Consider the following 25,084-nt stretch of genomic DNA (forward strand, 5'->3'; position numbering starts at 1 on the left):
CACTATCTTTCAAAACGGAAATTTTAAAATCTCGTTTTTTTTTTGCCTTTTATGGAAATTAGTGAAGGCATCGCATCAAAGGTGCGCACCTCGCTGCCCACCTTGGTGTGCTCCGAGGTGCCCACCACGGTGCGCAACGCCGGTGCGAACCCGGGAGCGCCCCGATGTGTGCTCCAAGGTGCGGCGTGCACGAAGTCGGACCCCGGTTTGCCCCGGGTGCGCACCTCGCGTGCACCTTGGTGCGCACACCTTGGCTGGGTTGCGCGGCCTGGTGGGCACCATGGTGCGCACCAAGGAGCGCTCCGAAGTGTGCTCCAAGGTGCGGCGTGCACGAAGTCGGAGCCCGGTTTGCCCCGGGTGCGCACCTTCGCCGCGGTGGGCACCATGGCGTGCACGAAGTCGGAGCCCGGTTTGCCCCGGGTGCGCACCTCGCGTGCACCTTCGCCGGGGTGGGCACCTCGGCTGGGTTGCGCGCCCTGGTGCGCACCAAGGAGCGCTCTGAAGTGTGCTCCAAGGTGCGGCGTGCACGAAGTCGGAGCCCGGTTTGCCCCGGGTGTGCACCTCGCGTGCACCTTCGCTGCGGTGGGCACCTTGGCTGGGTTGCGCGCCTTGGTGGGCACCATGCAGTGCACGAAGTCGGAGCCCGGTTTGCCCCGGGCGCGCACCTCCGCCAGGGTGGGCACCTTGGTGCGCACAACTTGCCTGGGCTGCGCACCAGGAAGGGCTCAAGATGGCACCCGCGTTCCGTTTTTTTCACTATCTTTCAGAACGGAAATTTTAAAATATCGTTTTTTTTTGCCTTTTCTGGAAATTAGTGAAGGCAGCGCATCAAAGGTGCGCAACGCTGGTGCGAACCTGGGAGCGCTCCGATGTGTGCTCCAAGGTGCGGCGTGCACGAAGTCGGACCCCGGTTTGCCCCGGGTGCGCACCTCGCGTGCACCTTGGTGCGCACACCTTGGCTGGGTTGCGCGCCCTGGTGGGCACCATGGTGCGCACCAAGGAGCGCTCCGAAGTGTGCTCCAAGGTGCGGCGTGCACGAAGTCGGAGCCCGGTTTGCCCCGGGTGCGCACCTCGCGTGCACCTTCGCCGCGGTGGGCACCATGGCGTGCACGAAGTCGGAGCCCGGTTTGCCTCGGGTGCGCACCTCGCGTGCACCTTCGCCGGGGTGGGCACCTTGGTGTGCAGACCTTGGCTGGGTTGCGCGCCCTGGTGGGCACCATGGTGCGCACCAAGGAGCGCTCCGAAGTGTGCTCCAAGGTGCGGCCTGCACGAAGTCGGAGCCCGGTTTGCCCCGCGTGTGCACCTCGGGTGGGCACCTTGGTGCGCATGCCTTGCCTGGGCTGCGCACCAGGGCGGGCTCAAGATGGCACCCGCGTTCCTTTTTTTTCACTATCTTTCAAAACGGAAATTTTAAAATCTCATTTTTGTTTGCCTTTTTCTGGAAATTAGTGAAGGCAGCGCATCAAAGGTGCGCACCTCGCTGCCCACCACGGTGCGCAACGCCGGTGGGCACCCGGGAGTGCTTCGAAGTGTGCTCCAAGGTGCTGCGTGCACGTTGTCGGAGCCCGGTTTGCCCCGGGTGCGCACCTCGCGTGCACCTTCGTCGGGGTGGGCACCTTGGCTGGGTTTGCCCCGGCTGCGCTCCGAAGCGGGGTTATTGGAGCGCCGCCTCTTTTTTTGTCGGAGCGTTTGGTGGGGTTTCTCGCATTGGCTCTTCCGAGGCCCGGTTGCCACCCTGGCGCGCACGAAGTCGGAAGTAGGGTTAATTGCCCGGGTGCGCACCTTTGCCAGGGTGGGCACCTTACCTGGGCTGCGCACCAGGGCGGGCTCAAGATGGCACGCGCGTTCCGTTTTTTTCACTATCTTTCAAAACGGAAATTTTAAAATCTCCTTTTTTTTTTGCCTTTTCTGGAAATTAGTGAAGGCAGCGCATCAAAGGTGCGCACCTCGCTGCCCACCTTGGTGTGCTCTGAGGTGCGCACCCGGGAGCGCTACGAAGTGTGCTCCAAGGTGCGGCGTGCACGTTGTCGGAGCCCGGTTTGCCCCGGGTGCGCACCTCGCCTGCACCTTGGCCGGGGTGGGCACCTTGGCTGGGTTTGCCCAGGGTGCGCTCCGAAGCGGGGTTACTGGAGCGCCCCCTCTTTTTTTGTCAGAGCGTTTGGTGGGGTTTCTCGCATTGGCTCTTCCCAGGCCCGGTTGTTGGGTGCGCTCCCACCCTGGCGCGCGCGAAGTTGGAAGTTGGGTTAATTGCCCGGGCGCGCACCTTCGCCAGGGTGGGCACCTTGGTGCGCACACCTTGGCTGGGCTGCGCACCAGGGCGGGCTCAAGATGGCACCAGCATTCCCTTTTTCTCACTATCTTTCAAAACGGAAATTTTAAAATCTCGTTTTTTTTTTGCCTTTTATGGAAATTAGTGAAGGCATCGCATCAAAGGTGCGCACCTCGCTGCCCACCTTGGTGTGCTCCGAGGTGCCCACCACGGTGCGCAACGCCGGTGCGAACCCGGGAGCGCCCCGATGTGTGCTCCAAGGTGCGGCGTGCACGAAGTCGGACCCCGGTTTGCCCCGGGTGCGCACCTCGCGTGCACCTTGGTGCGCACACCTTGGCTGGGTTGCGCGGCCTGGTGGGCACCATGGTGCGCACCAAGGAGCGCTCCGAAGTGTGCTCCAAGGTGCGGCGTGCACGAAGTCGGAGCCCGGTTTGCCCCGGGTACGCACCTCGCGTGCACCTTCGCCGGGGTGGGCACCTCGGCTGGGTTGCGCGCCCTGGTGCGCACCAAGGAGCGCTCCGAAGTGTGCTCCAAGGTGCGGCGTGCACGAAGTCGGAGCCCGGTTTGCCCCGGGTGCGCACCTTCGCCGCGGTGCGCACCATGGCGTGCACGAAGTCGGAGCCCGGTTTGCCCCGGGTGCGCACCTCGCGTGCACCTTCGGCGGGGTTGCGCGCCCTGGTGGGCACCATGGTGCGCACCAAGGAGCGCTCCGAAGTGTGCTCCAAGGTGCGGCGTGCACGAAGTCGGAGCCCGGTTTGCCCCGGGTGCGCACCTCGCGTGCACCTTCGGCGGGGTTGCGCGCCCTGGTGGGCACCATGGTGCGCACCAAGGAGCGCTCCGAAGTGTGCTCCAAGGTGCGGCGTGCACGAAGTCGGAGCCCGGTTTGCCCCGGGTGCGCACCTCACGTGCACCTTCGCCGCGGTGGGCACCATGGCGTGCACGAAGTCGGAGCCCGGTTTGCCCCGGGTGCGCACCTCGCGTGCACCTTCGCCGGGGTGGGCACCTCGGCTGGGTTGCGCGCCCTGGTGCGCACCAAGGAGCGCTCCGAAGTGTGCTCCAAGGTGCGGCGTGCACGAAGTCGGAGCCCGGTTTGCCCCGGGTGCGCACCTCGCGTGCACCTTCGCCAGGGTGGGCACCTCGGTGCGCACACCTTCTCAATGTTTTCTTGCCTTTTCTGGAAATTGGTGAAGGCAGCGCATCAAAGGTGCGCACCTCGGTGTGCTCCGAGGTGCGAACCCGAGAGCGCTCCGAGGTGCCCACGAAGTCGAAAGTCGGGTTAATTGCATTGTTTTCCCCGGGTGCGCTCCGAGGTGCGCAACATCGGCGCGCACCAAGGAGGGCTCCGAAGTGTGCTCCAAGGTGCGCACGATGGCGTGCACCTCTGGTGCGCACGATTCGGAGCTCGGTTTGACCGGGGTGCGCACACCTTGGCTGGGTTGCGCACCTTTTGTGCGCTCCAAGGTGCGCACGAAGTCGGAGCTCGGTTTGCCCCGGGTGCGCACCTTCGCCAGGGTGCGCACCTTGATGCGCACGCCTTGGCTGGGCTGCGCACCTTGGTGGGCGCCATGGTGCGCACCTTTCGTGCGCTCCAAGGTGCGCACGAAGTCGGAGCTCGGTTTGCCCCGGGTGCGCACCTTGGTGGGCGCCATGGTGCACTCCGAGGTGCCCAAGATTGGTGCGCACCAAGGAGCGCTCCGAAGTGCGCTCCAAGGTGCGCGCGAAGTCGAAAGTTGGGTTAATTGTCCGGTTTGCCTCGGGTGCGCACCTTGCGTGCACCTTCGCCAGGGTGGGCGCCTTGGTGCGCACACCTTGGCTGGGCTGCGCACACCTTGGCACCCGCGTTTCCTTCATTTTAAATTTTTTTTTTTTACAATCTCTCAAGTGGGAAATTCTATAATCTCAACTTTTTTTGCCTTTTCAGGAAACTTTTGAATGGAGCGCATCATTGGTGCGCTCCGAAGTGTGCTCCAAAGCTCTCTCCAGCTGCGTGCACCTGCCCCGGCCGCGCACCCGGCCCCGCCCAGCTTCGCTCACCTGTCCCGGGCGTCTGGTGCGGAACCTTAGAGTAAGAAACATCACCGTGCACCTTGGCCAACGTGCGCGACTCGACCGAGCGCGCACTGGCCGAGGTGCACACCGATTTCACCTGGGTGCGCGCGCAGCACCTCGGGCGCACCGGGGTGCGCGCACAACGCCCGGGTTGCACCGTGGCCTGTGTGCTCGGGGCGCCTCGGGTGCGCGCTCGGTGTCGCCCCCGCGCGCGCGGTAGTGCGGGCAGCGCACCCCGGCCCGGCCCGGCCCCGACGAGAACGCAAACGGGCAAAAGGTTTATTCAAATAGCATTGCGACGCCCGGCGAAAAACTAAAAAAGGGTGCAACACCGGGACTTCCCGGGAGGTCACCCATCCCAGTACTACTCCGGCCCAAGCGCGCTTAACTGCGGAGTTCTGATGGGATCCGGTGCACTAACGCTGGTATGATCGCACCCGTTATGAGCTTGTCGCAGTGTGTACTTAGCAAACCGCGACCCACGTGCGAATCCACCCCGGCCACCCACCCCCGTCGAGGTGCACACCCTCCCTCGCGAAGTGCGCCCCGTTCGCCAAGTGTGAGCCCTGCCCGGGTGCGCGCACCTTGCTAGGGCGTCGGGTGTGCACCCGGCCCGGCCTACGTGCGTGCACCTGGAGGGGGCGTCGTGTGCGTGCAGTGTCCCGTCTGCAACGCGGTGCCCACACACCACCTCGGGCGCAACGACCTGCGCTCACATGTGGGCCGAGTGCACCTTGGTGCATGTTCGGGGCGCCTCGGGTGCACGCTCGATCTTGCCCCGGTGCACCAAGGCGCTCGGTTTGCCCCGGGTGCGCACTTGGTGCAAGGTGGGCACCCAAAATAGGGATCAAGCACCAAAACACAAGTTTCGGGATGCAAAATGGGACCCAAGGACCACAAATGCGTTCCAAGACCCATGATGGGTCCACGAGAACAAAAATGTGTTCCGAGACTTAATAAACAAATATTGGGTTTTAGGAGAAGAAACATGCTCTGATGCCCAAAACGAGAATCGACCCCGAAAAGGCCACAGGCCAAAAGTGGGATGCGAGACAAAAAAAAATGGGACCCGAGGACCAAAATTGGGTTCCCAGGTCGAAGACAGGGCAACCGGACAAGAAACGACCTCTAAGGCTCGAAATGAGTCCCGACGACTAAAACTTGACAAGAAGCACCCATCAGGCACCCAACTCGACACCCATGGGATGCCGACCCACCCGGGCTTCCACCTAGCACACCTTGGCACCCACCCACCCTCGCACCCAACCTCGCACCCAACTTAGCACCTTTGAACCCACATTGGCACTCACCCTGACCCTGGCACCTTGGAACCCACATTGGCACTCACCTTGACCCTGGCACCCACCTTTGCACTCACCTTGGGACCCACCCTGGCTCCCACCTCGGCACCCACCCAGACACCCACCTTGGTTCCTTGGCACCCACCTTGGATCCTTGGCACCCACCCCGACACCCACCTTGGCACGCAACTTGGCTACTTGCCACCCACCTTGGCTCCTTGACGCCCACCCCGACAACCACCCCGTGACCTACCCTGGCTAGGGTTGGTGCACACCCACCCTGGTGCCCACCTTGGCACCCACCCTATGACCCACCTTGGCACGCACCTTAGTACCCACCCCGTTACCCACCCTAGGACCCACCCCGTGACCCACCTTGGCCAGGGTGGGTGCCTTGGTGCGCACAACTTGCCTGGGCTGCACACCAGGGCGGGCTCAAGATGGCACCCGCGTTCCGTTTTTTTCACTATCTTTCAAAACGGAAATTTTAAAATCTCATTTTTTTCTTTTTTTTGCCTTTTCTGGAAATTAGTGAAGGCAGCGCATCAAAGGTGCGCAATGCTGGTGCGAACCCGGGAGCGCTCCGATGTGTGCTCCAAGGTGCGGCGTGCACGAAGTCCGAGCCCGGTTTGCCCCGGGTGCGCACCTCGCGTGCACCTTCGCCGGGGTGAGCACCTTGGCTGGGTTGCGCGCCCTGGTGCGTACCAAGGAGCGCTCTGAAGTGTGCTCCAAGGTGCGGCGTGCACGAAGTCGGAGCCCGGTTTGCCCCGGGTGTGCACCTCGGGTGCGCACCTCGCGTGCACCTTCGCTGCGGTGGGCACCTTGGCTGGGTTGCGCGCCTTGGTGGGCACCATGCAGTGCACGAAGTCGGAGCCCGGTTTGCCCCGGGCGCGCACCTCCGCCAGGGTGGGCACCTTGGTGCGCACAACTTGCCTGGGCTGCGCATCAGGAAGGGCTCAAGATGGCACCCGCGTTCCGTTTTTTTCACTATCTTTCAGAACGGAAATTTTAAAATATCGTTTTTTTTTGCCTTTTCTGGAAATTAGTGAAGGCAGCGCATCAAAGGTGCGCAACGCTGGTGCGAACCTGGGAGCGCTCCGATGTGTGCTCCAAGGTGCGGCGTGCACGAAGTCGGAGCCCGGTTTGCCCCGGGTGCGCCCTGGTGGGCACCATGGTGCGCACCAAGGAGCGCTCCGAAGTGTGCTCCAAGGTGCGGCCTGCACGAAGTCGGAGCCCGGTTTGCCCCGGGTGTGCACCTCGGGTGGGCACCTTGGTGCGCATGCCTTGCCTGGGCTGCGCACCAGGGCGGGCTCAAGATGGCACCCGCGTTCCTTTTTTTTCACTATCTTTCAAAACGGAAATTTTAAAATCTCATTTTTTTTTGCCTTTTTCTGGAAATTAGTGAAGGCAGCGCATCAAAGGTGCGCACCTCGCTGCCCACCACGGTGCGCAACGCCGGTGGGCACCCGGGAGTGCTTCGAAGTGTGCTCCAAGGTGCTGCGTGCACGTTGTCGGAGCCCGGTTTGCCCCGGGTGCGCACCTCGCGTGCACCTTCGTCGGGGTGGGCACCTTGGCTTGGTTTGCCCCGGCTGCGCTCCGAAGCGGGGTTATTGGAGCGCCGCCTCTTTTTTTGTCGGAGCGTTTGGTGGGGTTTCTCGCATTGGCTCTTCCGAGGCCCGGTTGCCACCCTGGCGCGCACGAAGTCGGAAGTAGGGTTAATTGCCCGGGTGCGCACCTTTGCCAGGGTGGCACCTTACCTGGGCTGCGCACCAGGGCGGGCTCAAGATGGCACGCGCGTTCCGTTTTTTTCACTATCTTTCAAAACGGAAATTTTAAAATCTCCTTTTTTTTTTGCCTTTTCTGGAAATTAGTGAAGGCAGCGCATCAAAGGTGCGCACCTCGCTGCCCACCTTGGTGTGCTCTGAGGTGCGCACCCGGGAGCGCTACGAAGTGTGCTCCAAGGTGCGGCGTGCACGTTGTCGGAGCCCGGTTTGCCCCGGGTGCGCACCTCGCCTGCACCTTGGCCGGGGTGGGCACCTTGGCTGGGTTTGCCCAGGGTGCGCTCCGAAGCGGGGTTACTGGAGCGCCCCCTCTTTTTTTGTCAGAGAGTTTGGTGGGGTTTCTCGCATTGGCTCTTCCCAGGCCCGGTTGTTGGGTGCGCTCCCACCCTGGCGCGCGCGAAGTTGGAAGTTGGGTTAATTGCCCGGGCGCGCACCTTCGCCAGGGTGGGCACCTTGGTGCGCAAACCTTGGCTGGGCTGCGCACCAGGGCGGGCTCAAGATGGCACCAGCATTCCCTTTTTCTCACTATCTTTCAAAACGGAAATTTTAAAATCTCATTTTTTTTTTGCCTTTTATGGAAATTAGTGAAGGCATCGCATCAAAGGTGCGCACCTCGCTGCCCACCTTGGTGTGCTCCGAGGTGCCCACCACGGTGCGCAACGCCGGTGCGAACCCGGGAGCGCCCCGATGTGTGCTCCAAGGTGCGGCGTGCACGAAGTCGGACCCCGGTTTGCCCCGGGTGCGCACCTCGCGTGCACCTTGGTGCGCACACCTTGGCTGGGTTGCGCGGCCTGGTGGGCACCATGGTGCGCACCAAGGAGCGCTCCGAAGTGTGCTCCAAGGTGCGGCGTGCACGAAGTCGGAGCCCGGTTTGCCCCGGGTGCGCACCTTCGCCGCGGTGGGCACCATGGCGTGCACGAAGTCGGAGCCCGGTTTGCCCCGGGTGCGCACCTCGCGTGCACCTTCGCCGGGGTGGGCACCTCGGCTGGGTTGCGCGCCCTGGTGCGCACCAAGGAGCGCTCTGAAGTGTGCTCCAAGGTGCGGCGTGCACGAAGTCGGAGCCCGGTTTGCCCCGGGTGTGCACCTCGCGTGCACCTTCGCTGCGGTGGGCACCTTGGCTGGGTTGCGCGCCTTGGTGGGCACCATGCAGTGCACGAAGTCGGAGCCCGGTTTGCCCCGGGCGCGCACCTCCGCCAGGGTGGGCACCTTGGTGCGCACAACTTGCCTGGGCTGCGCACCAGGAAGGGCTCAAGATGGCACCCGCGTTCCGTTTTTTTCACTATCTTTCAGAACGGAAATTTTAAAATATCGTTTTTTTTTGCCTTTTCTGGAAATTAGTGAAGGCAGCGCATCAAAGGTGCGCAACGCTGGTGCGAACCTGGGAGCGCTCCGATGTGTGCTCCAAGGTGCGGCGTGCACGAAGTCGGACCCCGGTTTGCCCCGGGTGCGCACCTCGCGTGCACCTTGGTGCGCACACCTTGGCTGGGTTGCGCGCCCTGGTGGGCACCATGGTGCGCACCAAGGAGCGCTCCGAAGTGTGCTCCAAGGTGCGGCGTGCACGAAGTCGGAGCCCGGTTTGCCCCGGGTGCGCACCTCGCGTGCACCTTCGCCGCGGTGGGCACCATGGCGTGCACGAAGTCGGAGCCCGGTTTGCCCCGGGTGCGCACCTCGCGTGCACCTTCGCCGGGGTGGGCACCTTGGTGTGCAGACCTTGGCTGGGTTGCGCGCCCTGGTGGGCACCATGGTGCGCACCAAGGAGCGCTCCGAAGTGTGCTCCAAGGTGCGGCCTGCACGAAGTCGGAGCCCGGTTTGCCCCGGGTGTGCACCTCGGGTGGGCACCTTGGTGCGCATGCCTTGCCTGGGCTGCGCACCAGGGCGGGCTCAAGATGGCACCCGCGTTCCTTTTTTTTCACTATCTTTCAAAATGGAAATTTTAAAATCTCATTTTTTTTTGCCTTTTTCTGGAAATTAGTGAAGGCAGCGCATCAAAGGTGCGCACCTCGCTGCCCACCACGGTGCGCAACGCCGGTGGGCACCCGGGAGTGCTTCGAAGTGTGCTCCAAGGTGCTGCGTGCACGTTGTCGGAGCCCGGTTTGCCCCGGGTGCGCACCTCGCGTGCACCTTCGTCGGGGTGGGCACCTTGGCTGGGTTTGCCCCGGCTGCGCTCCGAAGCGGGGTTATTGGAGCGCCGCCTCTTTTTTTGTCGGAGCGTTTGGTGGGGTTTCTCGCATTGGCTCTTCCGAGGCCCGGTTGCCACCCTGGCGCGCACGAAGTCGGAAGTAGGGTTAATTGCCCGGGTGCGCACCTTTGCCAGGGTGGGCACCTTACCTGGGCTGCGCACCAGGGCGGGCTCAAGATGGCACGCGCGTTCCGTTTTTTTCACTATCTTTCAAAACGGAAATTTTAAAATCTCCTTTTTTTTTTGCCTTTTCTGGAAATTAGTGAAGGCAGCGCATCAAAGGTGCGCACCTCGCTGCCCACCTTGGTGTGCTCTGAGGTGCGCACCCGGGAGCGCTACGAAGTGTGCTCCAAGGTGCGGCGTGCACGTTGTCGGAGCCCGGTTTGCCCCGGGTGCGCACCTCGCCTGCACCTTGGCCGGGGTGGGCACCTTGGCTGGGTTTGCCCAGGGTGCGCTCCGAAGCGGGGTTACTGGAGCGCCCCCTCTTTTTTTGTCAGAGCGTTTGGTGGGGTTTCTCGCATTGGCTCTTCCCAGGCCCGGTTGTTGGGTGCGCTCCCACCCTGGCGCGCGCGAAGTTGGAAGTTGGGTTAATTGCCCGGGCGCGCACCTTCGCCAGGGTGGGCACCTTGGTGCGCACACCTTGGCTGGGCTGCGCACCAGGGCGGGCTCAAGATGGCACCAGCATTCCCTTTTTCTCACTATCTTTCAAAACGGAAATTTTAAAATCTCGTTTTTTTTTTGCCTTTTATGGAAATTAGTGAAGGCATCGCATCAAAGGTGCGCACCTCGCTGCCCACCTTGGTGTGCTCCGAGGTGCCCACCACGGTGCGCAACGCCGGTGCGAACCCGGGAGCGCCCCGATGTGTGCTCCAAGGTGCGGCGTGCACGAAGTCGGACCCCGGTTTGCCCCGGGTGCGCACCTCGCGTGCACCTTGGTGCGCACACCTTGGCTGGGTTGCGCGGCCTGGTGGGCACCATGGTGCGCACCAAGGAGCGCTCCGAAGTGTGCTCCAAGGTGCGGCGTGCACGAAGTCGGAGCCCGGTTTGCCCCGGGTACGCACCTCGCGTGCACCTTCGCCGGGGTGGGCACCTCGGCTGGGTTGCGCGCCCTGGTGCGCACCAAGGAGCGCTCCGAAGTGTGCTCCAAGGTGCGGCGTGCACGAAGTCGGAGCCCGGTTTGCCCCGAGTGCGCACCTTCGCCGCGGTGCGCACCATGGCGTGCACGAAGTCGGAGCCCGGTTTGCCCCGGGTGCGCACCTCGCGTGCACCTTCGGCGGGGTTGCGCGCCCTGGTGGGCACCATGGTGCGCACCAAGGAGCGCTCCGAAGTGTGCTCCAAGGTGCGGCGTGCACGAAGTCGGAGCCCGGTTTGCCCCGGGTGCGCACCTCGCGTGCACCTTCGGCGGGGTTGCGCGCCCTGGTGGGCACCATGGTGCGCACCAAGGAGCGCTCCGAAGTGTGCTCCAAGGTGCGGCGTGCACGAAGTCGGAGCCCGGTTTGCCCCGGGTGCGCACCTCACGTGCACCTTCGCCGCGGTGGGCACCATGGCGTGCACGAAGTCGGAGCCCGGTTTGCCCCGGGTGCGCACCTCGCGTGCACCTTCGCCGGGGTGGGCACCTCGGCTGGGTTGCGCGCCCTGGTGCGCACCAAGGAGCGCTCCGAAGTGTGCTCCAAGGTGCGGCGTGCACGAAGTCGGAGCCCGGTTTGCCCCGGGTGCGCACCTCGCGTGCACCTTCGCCAGGGTGGGCACCTCGGTGCGCACACCTTCTCAATGTTTTCTTGCCTTTTCTGGAAATTGGTGAAGGCAGCGCATCAAAGGTGCGCACCTCGGTGTGCTCCGAGGTGCGAACCCGAGAGCGCTCCGAGGTGCCCACGAAGTCGAAAGTCGGGTTAATTGCATTGTTTTCCCCGGGTGCGCTCCGAGGTGCGCAACATCGGCGCGCACCAAGGAGGGCTCCGAAGTGTGCTCCAAGGTGCGCACGATGGCGTGCACCTCTGGTGCGCACGATTCGGAGCTCGGTTTGACCGGGGTGCGCACACCTTGGCTGGGTTGCGCACCTTTTGTGCGCTCCAAGGTGCGCACGAAGTCGGAGCTCGGTTTGCCCCGGGTGCGCACCTTCGCCAGGGTGCGCACCTTGATGCGCACGCCTTGGCTGGGCTGCGCACCTTGGTGGGCGCCATGGTGCGCACCTTTCGTGCGCTCCAAGGTGCGCACGAAGTCGGAGCTCGGTTTGCCCCGGGTGCGCACCTTGGTGGGCGCCATGGTGCACTCCGAGGTGCCCAAGATTGGTGCGCACCAAGGAGCGCTCCGAAGTGCGCTCCAAGGTGCGCGCGAAGTCGAAAGTTGGGTTAATTGTCCGGTTTGCCTCGGGTGCGCACCTTGCGTGCACCTTCGCCAGGGTGGGCGCCTTGGTGCGCACACCTTGGCTGGGCTGCGCACACCTTGGCACCCGCGTTTCCTTCATTTTAAATTTTTTTTTTTTACAATCTCTCAAGTGGGAAATTCTATAATCTCAACTTTTTTTGCCTTTTCAGGAAACTTTTGAATGGAGCGCATCATTGGTGCGCTCCGAAGTGTGCTCCAAAGCTCTCTCCAGCTGCGTGCACCTGCCCCGGCCGCGCACCCGGCCCCGCCCAGCTTCGCTCACCTGTCCCGGGCGTCTGGTGCGGAACCTTAGAGTAAGAAACATCACCGTGCACCTTGGCCAACGTGCGCGACTCGACCGAGCGCGCACTGGCCGAGGTGCACACCGATTTCACCTGGGTGCGCGCGCAGCACCTCGGGCGCACCGGGGTGCGCGCACAACGCCCGGGTTGCACCGTGGCCTGTGTGCTCGGGGCGCCTCGGGTGCGCGCTCGGTGTCGCCCCCGCGCGCGCGGTAGTGCGGGCAGCGCACCCCGGCCCGGCCCGGCCCCGACGAGAACGCAAACGGGCAAAAGGTTTATTCAAATAGCATTGCGACGTCCGGCGAAAAACTAAAAAAGGGTGCAACACCGGGACTTCCCGGGAGGTCACCCATCCCAGTACTACTCCGGCCCAAGCGCGCTTAACTGCGGAGTTCTGATGGGATCCGGTGCACTAACGCTGGTATGATCGCACCCGTTATGAGCTTGTCGCAGTGTGTACTTAGCAAACCGCGACCCACGTGCGAATCCACCCCGGCCACCCACCCCCGTCGAGGTGCACACCCTCCCTCGCGAAGTGCGCCCCGTTCGCCAAGTGTGAGCCCTGCCCGGGTGCGCGCACCTTGCTAGGGCGTCGGGTGTGCACCCGGCCCGGCCTACGTGCGTGCACCTGGAGGGGGCGTCGTGTGCGTGCAGTGTCCCGTCTGCAACGCGGTGCCCACACACCACCTCGGGCGCAACGACCTGCGCTCACATGTGGGCCGAGTGCACCTTGGTGCATGTTCGGGGCGCCTCGGGTGCACGCTCGATCTTGCCCCGGTGCACCAAGGCGCTCGGTTTGCCCCGGGTGCGCACTTGGTGCAAGGTGGGCACCCAAAATAGGGATCAAGCACCAAAACACAAGTTTCGGGATGCAAAATGGGACCCAAGGACCACAAATGCGTTCCAAGACCCATGATGGGTCCACGAGAACAAAAATGTGTTCCGAGACTTAATAAACAAATATTGGGTTTTAGGAGAAGAAACATGCTCTGATGCCCAAAACGAGAATCGACCCCGAAAAGGCCACAGGCCAAAAGTGGGATGCGAGACAAAAAAAAATGGGACCCGAGGACCAAAATTGGGTTCCCAGGTCGAAGACAGGGCAACCGGACAAGAAACGACCTCTAAGGCTCGAAATGAGTCCCGACGACTAAAACTTGACAAGAAGCACCCATCAGGCACCCAACTCGACACCCATGGGATGCCGACCCACCCGGGCTTCCACCTAGCACACCTTGGCACCCACCCACCCTCGCACCCAACCTCGCACCCAACTTAGCACCTTTGAACCCACATTGGCACTCACCCTGACCCTGGCACCTTGGAACCCACATTGGCACTCACCTTGACCCTGGCACCCACCTTTGCACTCACCTTGGGACCCACCCTGGCTCCCACCTCGGCACCCACCCAGACACCCACCTTGGTTCCTTGGCACCCACCTTGGATCCTTGGCACCCACCCCGACACCCACCTTGGCACGCAACTTGGCTACTTGCCACCCACCTTGGCTCCTTGACGCCCACCCCGACAACCACCCCGTGACCTACCCTGGCTAGGGTTGGTGCACACCCACCCTGGTGCCCACCTTGGCACCCACCCTATGACCCACCTTGGCACGCACCTTAGTACCCACCCCGTTACCCACCCTAGGACCCACCCCGTGACCCACCTTGGCCAGGGTGGGTGCACCCACCCTGGTGCCCACCTTGGCACCCACCCATCCTAGCACCCAGCCTGTGACCGGGCTTGGAACCCAACCTTGCACCCGCACCCGTCTTGGCCAGTGTGGGTGCGCACCCATCCTGGCACCCACGTTGTGACACACCCTTTAACCCACGCACCCTAGCACCCACGTTGGCACCCACCTTGGAACCCAACCTAGCAACTTGGCACCCACCCCGTGACCCACCTTGGCATCCACCATAGCAGTCGCCGACTTGGCACCCACCTCGGCACCCACCTTGACACTTGTGGACCCACCTTGCCACTCACCCTAGCATCGACCCATCCTAGCACCCACCCTGGCACCTTTGCACCCTAGCACTCACCCATCCTAGCACCTAACCTGTGACCCACCTTGACACTCACCCTCGCACCCACCTTGGAACCCAACCTAGCACCCACCCACCCTGACACCAACCCTAGCACCTACCCACCCTTGCACCCACCCTGTGACCCATCTTGGCACCCACCCATCCTACCACTCAACCTATCACCCACCTTCTCACCCACCTTGGCATCCACCTTAGCACCCACCCACACTGGCACCTTGGCACCCACCTCGGGCAAGGTGGGTGCACACCCACCCTGGCACCCAATTTAGAACCCACCGAGCATGTTACCCACCTTGGCACCCACATTGCAGCCCACCCTAGTACCCACCCTATGACCCACATTGGCATCCACACCCTAGCACCCAGGCACCTCGACACCCGCCTTGACACCCACCCTAGCACTGAACCTGTGACCCACCTTGGAACTCACCCTAGAACCCACCCACCCTGTGAACCACCTTGGCATCCACCTTAGCACCCACCCACCTTGGCACCCACTCTAGCACTCACCCATCCTAACACCCAACTTGTTACCCACCTTGGCACCCGCCCTCGCGTCCACCTTGAAACCCACCCTAGCACCCACCCACGCAGGAGCCCACCTTGGCACCCAACCTAACACCCACGCATCCTGGCACCCAACTTGTGACCCACCTTGGAACCCACCCTAGTACCCACCTTTGAACCCACTATATCACCAACCCACCTTGGCACCCACCCTATGACCCTCTTTGGAATCCACCCTAGCACGCACCCACCCTGGCACCCACCATGGAGCGCACCCTAGCACCCACCCACCTCGGCACGCACCTCAACACCCACCTTGGTGTGCGCACTGCGCCAACCTCTCAAAGACCCTATGTGGTGCGCTCCAAAGTGTACACCTTTGGTGCGCTCCAAGGTGCGCACCTTTGGTGCACACCGAGGTGCACACCAAAGTGTGCACCGAGGTGAGCACCAAAGTGCACTCCAGGGTGCACACCAAGGCGTGCACCTTTGGTGCGGTCAATGCAAACGAATTCGGAAGTTGGGGTCGATGTCCTAATCGCTGCTGCAGACTACACGTATGAGAATCGGACAAATAGCTTTATATAGGGGAGGTGTTGCGTTTGATGGGTCGACTCCCCTGGTTGTGTGCACTGCACCAACTTCAAAGACCCTGTCTTGTTTAAGAAGTCAAAAGTTGGGGTGGATGTCCTAATCATTGCTGCAGTCTACGCATGTATGAGAATCAGACAAATAGCTTATATAGGGGAGGTGTTGCATTCGGTGGGTTGACTCCCCTGGTTGTGCGCACTGCGCCAACCTCAAAGACCCCGCATAGCAGAAGAAGTCGGAAGTCGGATTTTGGTGAGCACCAAGGCGTGCACCTTTGGTGCGGTCAACGCAGACGAATTCAGAAGTTGGGGTGGATGTCCTAATCGTTGTTGCAGGCTACACATGTATGAGAATCAGACAAATAGCTTATATAGGGGAGGTGTTGGGTTTGATGGGTCAACTCCCTTGGTTGTGCGCATTACGCCAACCTCAAAGACCTTGTTTTCGTTAAGAAGTCAAAAGTTGGGGTCAATGTCCTAATGGCTCCTGCAGGCTACACATGTATGAGAATCGGACAAATAGCTTATATAGGGGAGGTGTTGGGTTTGATGGGTCGACTCCCCTGGTTGTGCGCATTACGTCAACCTCAAAGACCTTGTTTTCGTTAAGAAGTCAAAAGTTGGGGTCGATGTCCTAATTGCTCCTGTAGACTACACATGTATGAGAATCAGACAAATAGCTTATATAGGGGAGGTGTTGGGTTTGATGGGTTGACTCCCCTAGTTGTTCGCATTACACCAACCTCAAAGACCTTGTTTTCGTTTAGAAGCCGAAAGTTGGGGTCGATGTCCTAATTGCTCCTGCAGGCTACGCATGTATGAGAATCAGACAAATAGCTTATATAGGGGAGGTGTTGGGTTTGATGGGTCGACTCCCCTGGTTGTGCGCATTGCGCCAACCTCAAAGACCCTGCATTGCGGATGAAGTCGAAAGTCAGAGTTTGGTGTGCTACAAGGTGTGGTCGAAGGTGCTCACCTAGGTGTGCACCTTTGGAGCACAGGAAAAGTGCCCTCCAAAAGTGCGCACCTTTGGAGTGCACAAAAGTGCCCTCCAAAAGTGCGCACCTTTGGAGCGCAGAAAAGTGCCCTCCAAAAAGTGCCCTCCAAAAGTGCGCACCTTTGGAGCGCAGAAAAGTGCCCTCCAAAAAGTGCCCTCCAAAAGTGCGCACCTTTGGAGCGCAGAAAAGTGCCCTCCAAAAAGTGCCCTCCAAAAGTGCGCACCTTTGGAGCGCAGAAAAGTGCCCTCCAAAAAGTGCCCTCCAAAAGTGCGCACCTTTGGAGCGCAGAAAAGTGCCCTCCAAAAAGTGCCCTCCAAAAGTGCGCACCTTTGGAGCGCAGAAAAGTGCCCTCCAAAAAGTGCCCTCCAAAAGTGCGCACCTTTGGAGCGCAGAAAAGTGCCCTCCAAAAAGTGCCCTCCAAAAGTGCGCACCTTTGGAGCGCAGAAAAGTGCCCTCCAAAAAGTGCCCTCCAAAAGTGCGCACCTTTGGAGCGCAGAAAAGTGCCCTCCAAAAAGTGCCCTCCAAAAGTGCGCACCTTTGGAGCGCAGAAAAGTGCCCTCCAAAAGTGCGCACCTTTGGAGCGCACAAAAGTGCCCTCCAAAAGTGCGCACTTTTGGTGCGCACCAAGGCGCTGGTTCGGTCGTTGCAGGCGAGTTCGGAAGTTGGGGTCGATGTCCTGAGCGGAGGTGCAAACTACACAGGTGTCGGAATCGGACAAATAGCTTATATAGGGGAGGTGTATGCTTCGATGGGTCGACTCCCCAGGTTGAGCGCACCGCGCCAACCTCAAAGACCCTACGGTATGGATGAAGTCGGAAGTTGGGTCCGATGACCGATTCGATTAGTAGGTATGCTCATGAGGTCGGAATTTGGGTCCGATGACCTGCCATGTGCAGGAAGGCGAATGTTGACACTGTGCGTTGCAAGGTGCACACCAAGGCGCTGGTGCGGTCTTTTTAGTCGAGTTCGGAAGTTGGGGTCGATGTCCTGATCGGAGGTGCAAGCTACACAGGTGTGGGAATCGGACAAATAGCTTATATAGGGGAGGTGTATGCTTCGTTGGGTCGACTCCCCGGGTTGAGCGCACCGCGCCAACCTCAAAGACCCTACGGTATGGATGAAGTCGGAAGTTGGGTCCGATGACCGATTCGATATGTAGGCATACTCGCGAGGTCGGAATTTGGGTCCGATGACCTGCCACGTGCAGGAAGGCGAATGTTGGCACTGTGCGTTGCAAGGTGCGCACCAAGGCGCTGGTTCGGTCGTTGGAGGCGAGTTCGGAAGTTGGGGTCGATGTCTTGATCGGAGGTGCAAACTACACAGGTGTGGGAATCGGACAAATAGCTTATATAGGGGAGGTGTATGCTTCGTTGGGTCGACTCCCCGGGTTGAGCGCACCGCGCCAACCTCAAAGACCCTACGGTATGGATGAAGTCGGAAGTTGGGTCCGATGACCGATTCGATATGTAGGCATACTCGCGAGGTCGGAATTTGGGTCCGATGACCTGCCATGTGCAGGAAGGCGAATGTTGGGACTGTGCGTCGCAAGGTGCGCACCAAGGCGCTGGTGCCGTCGTTGCAGTCGAGTTCGGAAGTTGGGGTCGATGTCCTGGTCAGAGGTGCAAACTACACAGGTGTGGGAATCGGACAAATAGCTTATATAGGGGAGGTGTATGCTTCGATGGGTCGACTCCCTGGGTTGAGCGCACCGCGCCAACCTCAAAGACCCTACAGTATGGATGAAGTCGGAAGTTGGGTCCGATGACCGATTCGATACGTAGGCATATTGGCGAGGTCTGAATTTGTGTCCGATGACCTGCCATGCGCAGGAAGGCGGAATTTGGGTCCGATGACCGAGTTGATGGCGTGCCATGCGCAGAAAGGCGGAATTTGGGTCCGATGACCGAGTTGATGTTGATGGCCCGCCATGCACAGGAAGGCGGAATTTGGGTCCGATGACCGATTTGAAGGCGTGCCATACGCAAAAAGGCGGAGTTTGGGTCCGATGACCGAGTTGATATTGATGGCCCGCCATGCGCAGGAAGGCGGAATTTGGGTCCGATGACCTGACATACGCATGGAGTCCGACTCGGGGGCCGATGTTCGATTCGATGACTTGCATTGTGGGTAAAGTCGGAAGTTGTGGTCTTTGACCCGATTCGATGACCAGACTTCGGCTGCTTGAGAATCGGACAAATAACTTATATAGGGGAGGTAGTGTTCTCGAGCATCCTCCCCCCGTGCCCGTTTATGTCGATTGATGCTGGTGCTCGACTGGTTGGAGCGCTCGGATGCAAAAATCTTGCACCAGGATTTATCGATTGTGATGGACACGGCAAGTCTCCTGATTGCTATGCAGGAGCTCATCGTGAATCTCTATGCGGCCTTGGTATGGACTCGACCTGCGGAATGGTTCGGCAATGGTAGTCGCTCCAACACGTCCTTGCAATGGCCACAGAGGTGATTCGACTAGAGCTCCAGTCTAGCTTTTGGGTTGCTTGGCGGACTGGTATAGCCGCGATCGAGTTCCGGCCATGAACGTTTTAGATAGCTCTTGGGCTTTCTGGGACGGAAGTCGGAAGTTTGGGCTGTTGTCCGATTTGATGACCATTCTTCGGATGTGTGAGAATCGGACAAATAACTTATATAGGGGACTGTGTTGTCTCACGCAGCCCCCTCCGTGCCCCTCTATCTCGACCGATGTTGGTGCTTGAAAGGGTTGGGATCGCTCGGATTTATAAACGTGCACCACCATTTGTCGAGTGTGAGGGACGCGGCAGGTCTCCTAAATGCTATGCGGGCGCTCTCTGAGAATCTCTATCCGGCCTCGACACAGACTAGTCTTGCTGAATGGTTTGGCACTGGTAGTCGATCCAACACGTCGTTGTTGTGGCCGCCTAGGCGATTCGATTCGAGCCCCCGTCTAGCTTTTGGGTTGCTTGGCGGATTTTGCCCTATCCGCAAGTGAGCTCGGTCCCTAAACGTTCGAGAAACCCGATTGCTATGCGCCGACTCTCTTTCTTGCGAGCCTCCATCTAGCTTTTGGGTCTCTACGGAACGGAAGTCGGAATCTGGGACCGTTGTTTGATTCGACGAGGCAGACTACGGTTGTGCGAGAATCGGACAAATAACTTATATAGGGGAGGTGTTGACTGGAGCATTCTCCCCCGTGCCCCTCTAACTCGACCAATGCTGGCGCTCGAACGGTGGTAGCGCTCGGATTTTCATTGAGCGCCAGCATTGGTCGATTTAGAGGGGCATGCGAGATTCCCGAATGCTATGCGAGGGCTCTAACGGAAATGTCTATTGGTTTCGGTATGGATGCAATTGCGAGTGGTTCGGCAAAGGTAGTCGTTCCGATGCGTCCATGTCGTGGCCAAATCGATAATTCGATTTGAGCCCTCGTATAGCATTTGGGTCTCTCGATGTGATTCCGCATTCCAGTCCCTTTGGGCACTGCTTGAGCCGCATCCCAGGGGGTTCCCTTCCCAATAATCTGCCTCGCAACCCGATTGCTATGCGGTGAGGCTCCTCGGCCGCCTCGGAACTATCTGTGTATCAGACGCATCGCGGGATAAGGGGTTGGCAACGGTAGTCGCCCCAAGCGCGTCCGATGCTTGGACCATTCCGAGGCGGCCCTGAAGCCTCTTCCGTCTAGCCGTTGGGTCCTTCTCGCCGCATCCCTCGCCTCGCACCCCGATTGCTATGCGGTGAGGCTCCTCGGCCGCCTCGGAACTATCTGTGTATCGGACGCGTCGCGGGATAAGGGGTTGTCACTGGTAGTCGCCCCAAGCGCGTCCGATGCTTGGACCATTCCGAGGCGGCCCTGAAGCCTCTTCCGTCTAGCCGTTGGGTCCTTCTCGCCGCATCCCTCGCCTTGCACCCCGATTGCTATGCGGTGAGGCTCCTCGGCCGCCTCGGAACTATCTGTGTATCGGACGCGTCGCGGGATAAGGGGTTGTCACTGGTAGTCGCCCCAAGCGCGTCCGATGCTTGGACCATTCCGAGGCGGCCCTGAAGCCTCTTCCGTCTAGCCGTTGGGTCCTTCTCGCCGCATCCCTCGCCTCGCACCCCGATTGCTATGCGGTGAGGCTCCTCGGCCGCCTCGGAACTATCTGTGTATCGGACGCGTCGCGGGATAAGGGGTTGTCATTGGTAGTCGCCCCAAGCGCGTCCGATGCTTGGACCATTCCGAGGCGGCCCTGAAGCCTCTTCCGTCTAGCCGTTGGGTCCTTCTCGCCGCATCCCTCGCCTCGCACCCCGATTGCTATGCGGTGAGGCTCCTCGGCCGCCTCGGAACTATCTGTGTATCGGACGCGTCGCGGGATAAGGGGTTGTCACTGGTAGTCGCCCCAAGCGCGTCCGATGCTTGGACCATTCCGAGGCGGCCCTGAAGCCTCTTCCGTCTAGCCGTTGGGTCCTTCTCGCCGCATCCCTCGCCTCGCACCCCGATTGCTATGCGGTGAGGCTCCTCGGCCGCCTCGGAACTATCTGTGTATCGGACGCGTCGCGGGATAAGGGGTTGTCACTGGTAGTCGCCCCAAGCGCGTTCGATGCTTGGACCATTCCGAGGCGGCCCTGAAGCCTCTTCCGTCTAGCCGTTGGGTCCTTCTCGCCGCATCCCTCGCCTCGCACCCCGATTGCTATGCGGTGAGGCTCCTCGGCCGCCTTGGAACTATCTGTGTATCGGACGCGTCGCGGGATAAGGGGTTGTCACTGGTAGTCGCCCCAAGCGCGTCCGATGCTTGGACCATTCCGAGGCGGACCCGAAGCCTCTTCCGTCTAGCCGTTGGGTCCTTCTCGCCGCATCCTTCGCCTCGCACCCCGATTGCTATGCGGTGAGGCTCCTCGGCCGCCTCGGAACTATCTGTGTATCGGACGCGTCGCGGGATAAGGGGTTGTCACTGGTAGTCGCCCCAAGCGCGTCCGATGCTTGGACCATTCCGAGGCGGACCCGAAGCCTCTTCCGTCTAGCCGTTGGGTCCTTCTCGCCGCATCCCTCGCCTCGCACCCCGATTGCTATGCGGTGAGGCTCCTCGGCCGCCTTGGAACTATCTGTGTATCGGACGCGTCGCGGGATAAGGGGTTGTCACTGGTAGTCGCCCCAAGCGCGTCCGATGCTTGGACCATTCCGAGGCGGACCCGAAGCCTCTTCCGTCTAGCCGTTGGGTCCTTCTCGCCGCATCCCTCGCCTCGCACCCCGATTGCTATGCGGTGAGGCTCCTCGGCCGCCTTGGAACTATCTGTGTATCGGACGCGTCGCGGGATAAGGGGTTGTCACTGGTAGTCGCCCCAAGCGCGTCCGATGCTTGGACCATTCCGAGGCGGACCCGAAGCCTCTTCCGTCTAGCCGTTGGGTCCTTCTCGCCGCATCCCTCGCCTCGCACCCCGATTGCTATGCGGTGAGGCTCCTCGGCCGCCTTGGAACTATCTGTGTATCGGACGCGTCGCGGGATAAGGGGTTGTCACTGGTAGTCGCCCCAAGCGCGTCCGATGCTTGGACCATTCCGAGGCGGCCCCGAAGCCTCTTCCGTGTAGCCGTTGGGTCCTTCTCGCCGCATCCCTCGCCTCGCACCCCGATTGCTATGCGGTGAGGCTCCTCGGCCGCCTTGGAACTATCTGTGTATCGGACGCGTCGCGGGATAAGGGGTTGTCACTGGTAGTCGCCCCAAGCGCGTCCGATGCTTGGACCATTCCGAGGCGGCCCCGAAGCCTCTTCCGTGTAGCCGTTGGGTCCTTCTCGCCGCATCCCTCGCCTCGCACCCCGATTGCTATGCGGTGAGGCTCCTCGGCCGCCTTGGAACTATCTGTGTATCGGACGCGTCGCGGGATAAGGGGTTGTCACTGGTAGTCGCCCCAAGCGCGTCCGATGCTTGGACCATTCCGAGGCGGACCTGAAGCCTCTTCCCTCTAGCCGTTGGGGCTTTCTCGCCGCATCCCTCGCCTCGCACCCTGATTGCTATGCTGTGAGGCTCCTCGGCCGCCTTGGAACTATCTGTGTATCGGACGCATCGCGGGATAAGGGGTTGGCAGTGGTAGTCGCCCCAAGCGCATCCGATGCTTGGACCATTCCGAGGCGGCCCTGCAGCCTCTTCCGTCTAGCCGTTGGGGCCATCTCGCCGCATCCCCCACCTCGCACCACGATTGCTATGCGGTGAGGCTCCTTGGCCGCCTCGGAACTATCTGTGTATCGGACGCATCGCGGGATAAGGGGTTGTCACTGGTAGTCGCCCCAAGCGCGTCCGATGCTTGGACTATTCCGAGGCGGCCCTGCAGCCTCTTCCGTCTAGCCGTTGGGGCCATCTCGCTGCATCCCCCACCTCCTCGGCCGCCTCGGAACTATCTGTGTATCGGACGCATCGCGGGATAAGGGGTTGGCAGTGGTAGTCGCCCCAAGCGCGTCCGATGCTTGGACTATTCCGAGGCAGCCCTGCAGCCTCTTCCGTCTAGCCTTTGGGGCCATCTCGCCGCATCCCTCGCCTCGCACCCCGATTGCTATGCGGTGAGGCTCCTCGGCCGCCTGGGAACTATCTTCGTATCGGACGCATCGCGGGATAAGGGGTTGTCACTGGTAGTCGCCCCAAGCGCGTCCGATGCTTGGACTATTCCGAGGCGGCCCTGTGGCCTCTTCCGTCTAGCCGTTGGGGCCATCTCGCCGCATCCCCCACCTCGCACCCCGATTGCTATGCGGTGAGGCTCTTCGGCCGCCTTGGAACTATCTTCGTATCGGACGCATCGCGGGATAAGGGGTTGTCACTGGTAGTGGCCCCAAGCGCGTCCGATGCTTGGACTATTCCGAGGCGGCCCTGCAGCCTCTTCCGTCTAGCCGTTGGGGCCATCTCGCCGCATCCCCCACCTCGCACCCCGATTGCTATGCGGTGAGGCTCCTCGGCCGCCTTGGAACTATCTTCGTATCGGACGCATCGCGGGATAAGGGGTTGTCACTGGTAGTCGCCCCAAGCGCGTCCGATGCTTGGACTATTCCGACGCGGCCCTGTGGCCTCTTCCGTCTAGCCGTTGGGGCCATCTCGCCGCATCCCCCACCTCGCACCCCGATTGCTATGCGGTGAGGCTCCTCGGCCGCCTTGGAACCATCTTCGTATCGGACGCATCGCGGGATAGGGGGCTGTCACTGGTAGTCGCCCCAAGCGTGTCCGATGCTTGGACCATTCCTAGGCGGCCCTGAAGCCTCTTCCGTCTAGCCGTTGGGGCCTTCCCGCCCCATCCCTCGCCTCGCACCCCCGATTGCTATGCGGTGAGGCTCCTCGGCCGCCTTGGAACCATCTGTGTATCGGACGCATCGCGGGATAAGGGGTTGGCACTGGCAGTCGCCCCAAGCGCGTCCGATGCTTGGACCATTCCGAGGTGGCCCTGAAGCCTCTTCCGTCTAGCCGTTGGGGCCTTCCCGCCCCATCCCTCGCCTCGCACCCCGATTGATATGCGGTGAGGCTCCTCGGCCGCCTTGGAACTATCTGTGTATCGGACGCATCGCGGGATAAGGGGTTGGCACTGGTAGTCGTCCCAATCGCATCCGATGCTTGGACCATTCCGAGGCGGCCCTGCAGCCTCTTCCGTTTAGCCGTCGGGGCCTTCCCGCCGCATCCCTCGCCTCGCATCCCGATTCCTATGCAGTGAGTCTTCTCGGCCGCCGCGGAACTATACCTGTTATTGCTACTGCATCCTTCGGCTGGTAACCTCCTCTGCCGCCTTGGAACGTTCTCTTTGTCGGACGCGTCGCGGGATAAGGGGTTGGCACTGGTAGTCGCCCCAAGCGCGCCCGATGCATAGACCGCTCCGAGTCGACCTTGCTTTCAGCCTCTCACATGCATAGACCTCTCTGAGTCGACCCTGCAGCCTCTCACGTTTAGCCTTTGGAATCTCGCCTCACAACATGATTGCTATCCTTGATGCATCCCTTGCCTCGAGCCCTGATTGCTTTCTTGGCTGCATCCCTCCTCTCCTCACAGCCCGGTTGTCATCACTGCTTCATCCGTCGCTTCATGCATTCTGGCTGCTGGGCCCTTCCCACCGCACACCTCGATTGCTATCTCTTCTGCATCACACACCCCGATTGCTATCTCTGCTACATCCCTCGGCTCTCACTTCTGCATCCTTCGCCTCACACCTCGATTGCTATCAATGCTGCATCCGTAACCTCACACCCCGATTGCTATGCGGGGAGGCTCCTTGGCCGCCTTGGAAATTTCTGTGTGTCGGACGCACCGCGGGATAAGGGGTTGGCACTGGTAGTCGCCCCAAGTGCGCCCGATTCTTAGACCGCTTCGAGGTGACCTCGTAGCCTCTTTCGTCCAGGCTTCCTGCCTTCAACGCCCTTTTTACACCTCGATTTCTATGCGCGGGCTCGTTGGCGTCTATCACCTCTCTGCGAAGAGTGGCACGATGATTGTTGGGGTAAATCGTAGCAGTCCGATCTCTGGCCTTGGGCCATTGTGAGGGCTGATCGATTTCCTGTGCGCATCTCGTGTTCGCCCAGTAACAGACTCGACGACTTGTAATCGGTCTTGTTCCCGATTGTTCCTGGAGGTAGTCTTCGGAACTCTTGGATTTGACCTGTCACTCGAACTGTCCTCTTCCGAGGATGCTTGTGTGTGTGTGCTTGTGCCATTTCCTTGGCGGTATTAACGAGATATTAAAGAGCGGAGTGAGCGCCTCGCCCAGCTATGTTT

The 25,084-nt window shown here is 60.9% G+C and overlaps 2 non-coding genes across 2 annotated transcripts; both read right to left on the minus strand.

The window, feature by feature from the left end:
- Positions 1 to 4,638: 4,638 nt before the first annotated feature.
- On the minus strand, positions 4,639 to 4,757 carry LOC131867426 (5S ribosomal RNA). The gene has a single exon (XR_009365979.1). It is a non-coding gene; the product is annotated as a 5S ribosomal RNA (ribosomal RNA).
- Positions 4,758 to 12,561: 7,804 nt separating this feature from the next.
- On the minus strand, positions 12,562 to 12,680 carry LOC131867427 (5S ribosomal RNA). Its single transcript, XR_009365980.1, has one exon. It is a non-coding gene; the product is annotated as a 5S ribosomal RNA (ribosomal RNA).
- Between the last annotated feature and the right edge of the window lie 12,404 nt (positions 12,681 to 25,084).

This window comes from Cryptomeria japonica, unplaced genomic scaffold, assembly GCF_030272615.1.
Source record: "Cryptomeria japonica unplaced genomic scaffold, Sugi_1.0 HiC_scaffold_172, whole genome shotgun sequence".
NCBI lineage: Eukaryota > Viridiplantae > Streptophyta > Pinopsida > Cupressales > Cupressaceae > Cryptomeria > Cryptomeria japonica.